This window comes from Pseudorca crassidens, chromosome 7 (assembly GCF_039906515.1).
Source record: "Pseudorca crassidens isolate mPseCra1 chromosome 7, mPseCra1.hap1, whole genome shotgun sequence".
NCBI classification, from domain to species: Eukaryota; Metazoa; Chordata; class Mammalia; order Artiodactyla; family Delphinidae; genus Pseudorca; species Pseudorca crassidens.
The window spans coordinates 102503765-102509840 of NC_090302.1; the positions used below are offsets into that span (position 1 = coordinate 102503765).

A 6076-nucleotide genomic window follows, 5' to 3' on the forward strand; every position below is an offset into this window, starting at 1 on the left:
GATCCTAGTTTTCCTCTCTACAAAAACAAAAAGGCACAAAATAACCTTCCCTGCTGTGATTTCCACAGATGGGTGCTTCTCTGGGAACCCTTTCCCCACCTCCACCCACACACCCGCCCCATATAGCTACATGTTTCATTTCAGAACATCTTGCTTCCTCCACATGTTTCAGTGCTTTCCTATCACTGTAGAATTATGAACTCCAAGAATAAAGTACACAAAAAGGGGGTGGATAATGGGAGCAGAGTGTGTGACATGGTGCTCCACAGTGTGCAACATGGGGTCTAGTAGTAGGTTTCCTTCTCCACCAGCCACCAGGGCATCAGCATCACCTGATGATGACTTTTCCGACCTTGTCATATAGGAAGATGAGGAGAGAATAGGAGAAGACACTGAGCCACAAGGTAGGTTTGAGAGGATACATCCTCAAGGCAACACCCACTCCAGGGCAGTAGAAAAGGAAAGCAGCAAGGGCCATCTCTTCAAAGAGGCCAAATCCCCTGCTGGAAGACTGAATTCCTCCTGGTCTTGCAGATGACCAAGTTGGCCCATTGTGCCACCAAGATACTGACAAAGAAGGCTGTGTGGCAGGTAAAAGCCAAGATTTTCCTCTGCTTGTAGGTCCACTGCTTTCCGCAGCTGTCCTCAACATCATTGATCCAGTGGTCATCTCAGTCCCCTCAGACCCAGTAGGTGAATTGGGAGGAAGCTCTTCTCAGCCTAGGATCACAAAGTAAGTGAAGAAGCCCCCCAGGGCCTGGATCATAGCAATCTGTCCATAGGCCATGCTGATCAGCTGCTTATTCACGTTTGTCCATTTTGGGGTTTTCGAGCTGTCTCTTCATGATGTCACTCTGAGCTAGCTCATAAGCCAGAGAGGTGGCTGGAACCATGTCCATGCCCTAGTTAATGCAGAGGATGGTGATGGTCCTCAGGGGCAGTGGAATGTTTGTAATAATGAATATCAGGAAGGGGGTGTTCCAGATAATAAATATCTGGAATGTTCTGGTTATGGTGTAGGCAATAGATTTCTTCAAGTTATCAAAGATTAGATGACTTTCCTCTACTCCAGTCACAATTGAGGCAAAATTCTCATCCAAGGAGAATCATGTCAGTAGCTTACATAGACACTTCTGAGCCTGCAATTCCCATAGCAACCCCAGTGTCCACCTTCTTCAAAGCTGAGTCATTGACACCATCACCAGTTACAGCCATGATAGTGCCCTCTCTCTGGCAGTCTTCCTGAATGATCAGCTTCTGTTGAGGAGAGGACCTGGGAAACACAATCTCAGTATGGTACTTCAAAATGTCATCCAGCTGCTGGAAAGTCAAGTCCTTCAGATCACTTCCATGTACCATGCAGGCATTGGCATTTCTTGGGTTCACCTGGCTCACTGGGATGATGAGGTAGGCAGAAATGTCTTCTATGGTTTCCTTGTCTTCTGAGAGGATGCCCACACCTTCGGCAATGGTTTTGGCTGTGATTGGATGGTCTTTGGTAACAAATTAATAATCTTTCAAAAAAAGAAAAGAAGCACTGACTGAGATGGTTTCACTGGATTATGCTGCACACCCCAAACTGAATAAATGCAGAGGAAACACGCATAAGCAGAGCATAGTCAAAATGCTGAAAAACAAAGAAATAATGAATTCTTTAAAAAGTTGGAGAAAGGGATACATTATGTACATGGGAACACAAATTCAAAAGGCCATGGACTTCTCATCAGAAACTAAATGGGCATGTAGTATTATTTCAATATGGATTTAATTTGCATTTCCTACTGATTGATGGTATTGAGCATATAGCTATGAGTGGATTACCTATTCATATATCTTCTTTTATAAATTCTGTGAATCTTTTTCCCATTTTTATTGAGTTTATTGTCTTATCTTTGAGAATGAAGAGTTCTATATATCTTCTGGATACAAGTCCTTTGCTAGATACTATGTATTATTAAAATAGTTTCTCCAAGTCTGTGATTTGCTTTATCATTTAACTGTGTCTTTGTAAGAGAAGTTTACAGTTTTTGTGATGTCAAATTTATTAATTCCCTTTCCTGGTTTAGACCTATTTTGTTCTATCTAAATATTTGCCCGTCCCAATGTTGTAAAGATTTTTCTCTTATTTCTTCTGGAAAAAAACTATAGTTTTAGTTTTTATGATAAATTATAATATTTAGGCTTATGATCCATTTTAAGTAATTTTATGTGGCATGAGGAAATGGTCAAGGTTCATTTTGGTTCATCATCATTTTTTGAAAAAACTCTACTTTCCCCACTAAATTACCTTGGCTCTTTTGTCAAAAAGCTATTGGCCATATTTTGAGGATTTGTTTCTAGGTTCTCTCTTATGTGTGTTTATTGATCTATATGTCAATCCTTATGCCAATACCAGTAACAAAATTTCTTTAGATTTATACTAAGCCTCGAAATTAATTAGTGAAATCCTCCAATGTTGTTCTTTTTCAGAATTGTTTTGGCTATTCTAGCTCCTTTGAATATTCATCTAGGTTTTATATTCATCTTTCAGCTTCCCAATTTCTATAAAAATAAATAAATAATAAATTTAAGAAGCCTGCAGAGATTTTGATTGGGATTACATTAAAATTACAGATCAATCTGGGGAGAACCACAATCTTAATAATATTGAGCCTCCCAGTTCACAAACATGGTTTCTCTCTCCATTTAGTTACATCTTTCTAAAATTTCTCTTGACAATATTTTGAAATTTTCATTACCAAGTCTTGTACAAATTTTATTAAATTTATCTATAACTAGTTCATGATTTGTATGCTATTAACAGTATTTTTATTTTTATCTTCTAATAGTTTATATCATATATAGAATAAAATTTTTATATTGAGTTCTTTACTCACTCACTTGTGAGTTCTAGTATCTGCTTTTGTAGCTGCCTTAAAATTTTCATCATACATATTTATGGCATCTTCCTTTAGATCCTTGAACATAGAGGGTATATTAATGACAGGTTTTTTGTTAATGTCCTTGTCTTCCTATTCCATCAACTCTATCAATTCTTGGTCTGTTTCTCTTTACTTATTTTTCTCCAGGTTACAGGTCATATTTTCCTCTTTACATGACCAGCAAAAATTTTTATTGGATATTGAATGCTATGAACTTTGTATTATTAAATGCTAAAGTAACCATTTTAATGTGTTCTATGGTCTCTGCCCAATGCCCTATGTATTTAATGAGGTCTCCCCACTTTAGTTGGAACAACTAGAGTGTTCCCTATACCTATACAAGCTCTGGGCATTGTTCACCTTAAAGATTTCCAGTAATTGCTCTTTCTTCAGAAGTTGTTCTTGTCTAGCTCTTTTGGGTTTTACCCTACACATGTGCAGAGTTCTCATCCAAAGAGGCATGAAAACAATTATCCACATTTCTGGAGTTCTTTCTATGTATTTCTTCCTCATCTTGGGTCTTTTCCTCAGAAATTCCAGACTCTGTCCTCCCTGAACTTTGCTCTCTGTCATTTCTATTGCTACAGGAGATTGCTAGAGTCTATCAGAGGTTCATTGCCCTGGCCTGCAGTCCAGAAATATCTTCAAAAAAATTTTTATGTATATTTTCCTTGTAATGGTAGGGTTCATCTCATTTGTTTCCCTCCTTTCCCTTTTCTCAGAGATTGTAATCCTGTCCTGTCTGTTATCTTATGTATAAAAGCAGATGCTTTTATAGTAACTCTAATTTACAGATGTTCACAACAGGAGATCAGTTCTGTAATAGTTTGTTCTCTTATGCTAGCTTTTACTGACTTTGGTCAACCTCTTGTTTTTACTAGATTTGATTATAACCATCTTTAATATATTGAAATGACACAATATTTCTACCTTTCTCAAGGTATTTAGGAATGATTAAAGACACTGAAATTATAATCATGGCAGATTTTTAAAAGGGTACTTACCCTGAGTGAATAATTTTTAGCTTAAAAAAGTCATAGCCTGATAATTTACACAGTCTTAATGTTTATTTTATCTGAGAATGTTAGATTCTTAGGCATTACAGGTAATTTCCTTCTCCTCTCACACCCACACTCTGGGTTTAATGCCTAACTTCTATAAGATGCTTTGCATTTTCTACTTTCTCTATGGTATTCCTTTACCTACATTCTGCCACCATGCAGCCATGTAATCTAGTGATGGGTTTATAAGTATCTTGAGAACCATTAGCAACCTCCACCTACTAGATGATTATAGAAAAACCATCCATGAAGAATACTTATCCCAGAAATTGTTTGGTTTCTCTTTTGATATGGGGAGTTGAGCTGTTTTCCTTCCATATACCAGGAACTGAAGATACAATTATAAGCAAAAACAGGGTCCTCGCTTTTGTGGAAACTATACTCTAATGTAAAAAATGCATTAATTATCATACAAATAAATGTATATTTGGAAGCAGTTACAATTGTTATAAGGAGAAGGAAAAGTGTACTATGAGCCATTAAAACAGGAAACCCAGTCCAGTTTAGGGAACTCAGGGAAATCTCAGTGAAATAACCACTGACATGAAATCTAAGGCTTGAGTAGGAATTACATATATAGACAAAGGTAATGGTAGAGAGATGGGGTGAGAGAGTTGTTCAGGTAAAGGGAATACCGTATCGAGGGTCTAGGTTAGAAGGAGCATGGCACATTTAAACAATATGAAGAAGGCCAGTATCGCTGACACTGGACCATGAGGTTATGCTGGTGAAATAGGCAGGAACCTGGCAGTTTACGTTAAAGATATTAGTCCTTACCTTAAAATAAGAGGAAAATTATTTCAGTGTTTTAAGCAGGATAGTGATTTGATTAATGTAAGTTATAAAAAGATTATCATGATTTCAGTATGAGAGAGAGATTGAAAAGATGCAAAAATGATGGAAAGAGACTAGTTAGAATGTTACTGCAGTAGCCTTGACATGAAGTAATGGGAACATGAACTCAAGACTTAACAGTGAAAAGAGAAAGCAGCAGATGGATTCAAAAGATGTCAGGAGATAAAATCAACAAGATGTGAGTTATTATTACACAGGGGAATTTTAAAAAGATCAAGGAAGAGAGAATGATGATTTCTGGGATTAACCAGGTGATGGTGTCACTTACTAAGAAGGAAAAAAAAGAAAAAAACAGGGTTATGGTGTTTGGGGAGAAGAATGAGTGAAGGCTGTGAGTCCAGTTTGGCTGTGCTGAGTTGAGGATGTCCTTGATGCATTGAATTGTAGATGCTGGGTAGACAGCTGAGTATGCAGAGCTAGAGCTCAGAAAAGAGGTTAACAAAATGGCAATTGTAGATGAGTTTGCCAATGGACACAAAACAAAGTATCTGGAGGACACTACAGTAAGCCACCCAGATCCCCTTTTAGTGAACTACTCTTTGCCCCTACTGCTAAGACTACCATTGGCTGAGAGCCTGTCAGCTGCTTCAGGAGTTATTTTATCTGCAAAGATCATGTCATACCTATTTCCAGGTTGGCCGAAAAATATCTGAAGGACTATAAAGCCCAGAGAATCATGGCCCAACCCAGAAAAACTGAAGAGCCATTCCAGTTTCACAGTCCCCCAAATTGTTTTTGTTTGTTTGTTTTGTTGTTTGTTTTTTTGAACACCTTTATTGGAGTATAATTGCATTACAATGGTGTGTTAGTTTCTGCTTTATAACAAACTGAATCAGCTAGAGAGTCCCCCATATTGTTGACTGAGCCTGGGACTGTGATACCAAGCAGGGTTCTTGGCCTTCCCCAATCAATAGAAATTGACTAGAGGCCAAAAAAGAAGTTCAGAAAAGGCTTTACTGGGGGCCCTGCTGCAGTAAGAAGAAGGAGAACAAGTAACAGGTTCCCCTGCTCACTTGCTCCGTGAGGAAGTTGAGCTTGTTCCTTATACGGGGTGAGGGTAGGCGTGTGTCCAGGGGTGGGGCTAGAGGGGTGGCTTAGGTGTTTGCTCACCCCTCTGGTGGTGTTGTGTGCAGTACCCTGCTTTTGCTCCCGACCCGCCGTTCTGCTCCAGGCTCTTCAAAATTGGCAGTTGGGGGAAGAGCTACAAGATGGCGGAAGAGTAAGACATGGAGATCACCT

General features: G+C 38.5%; 1 pseudogene; it reads right to left on the bottom strand.

Moving 5' to 3' along the window:
• Positions 1 to 328: 328 nt before the first annotated feature.
• On the bottom strand, positions 329 to 1503 carry LOC137228419 (sodium/potassium-transporting ATPase subunit alpha-1 pseudogene; annotated as a pseudogene).
• Positions 1504 to 6076: the final 4573 nt, after the last annotated feature.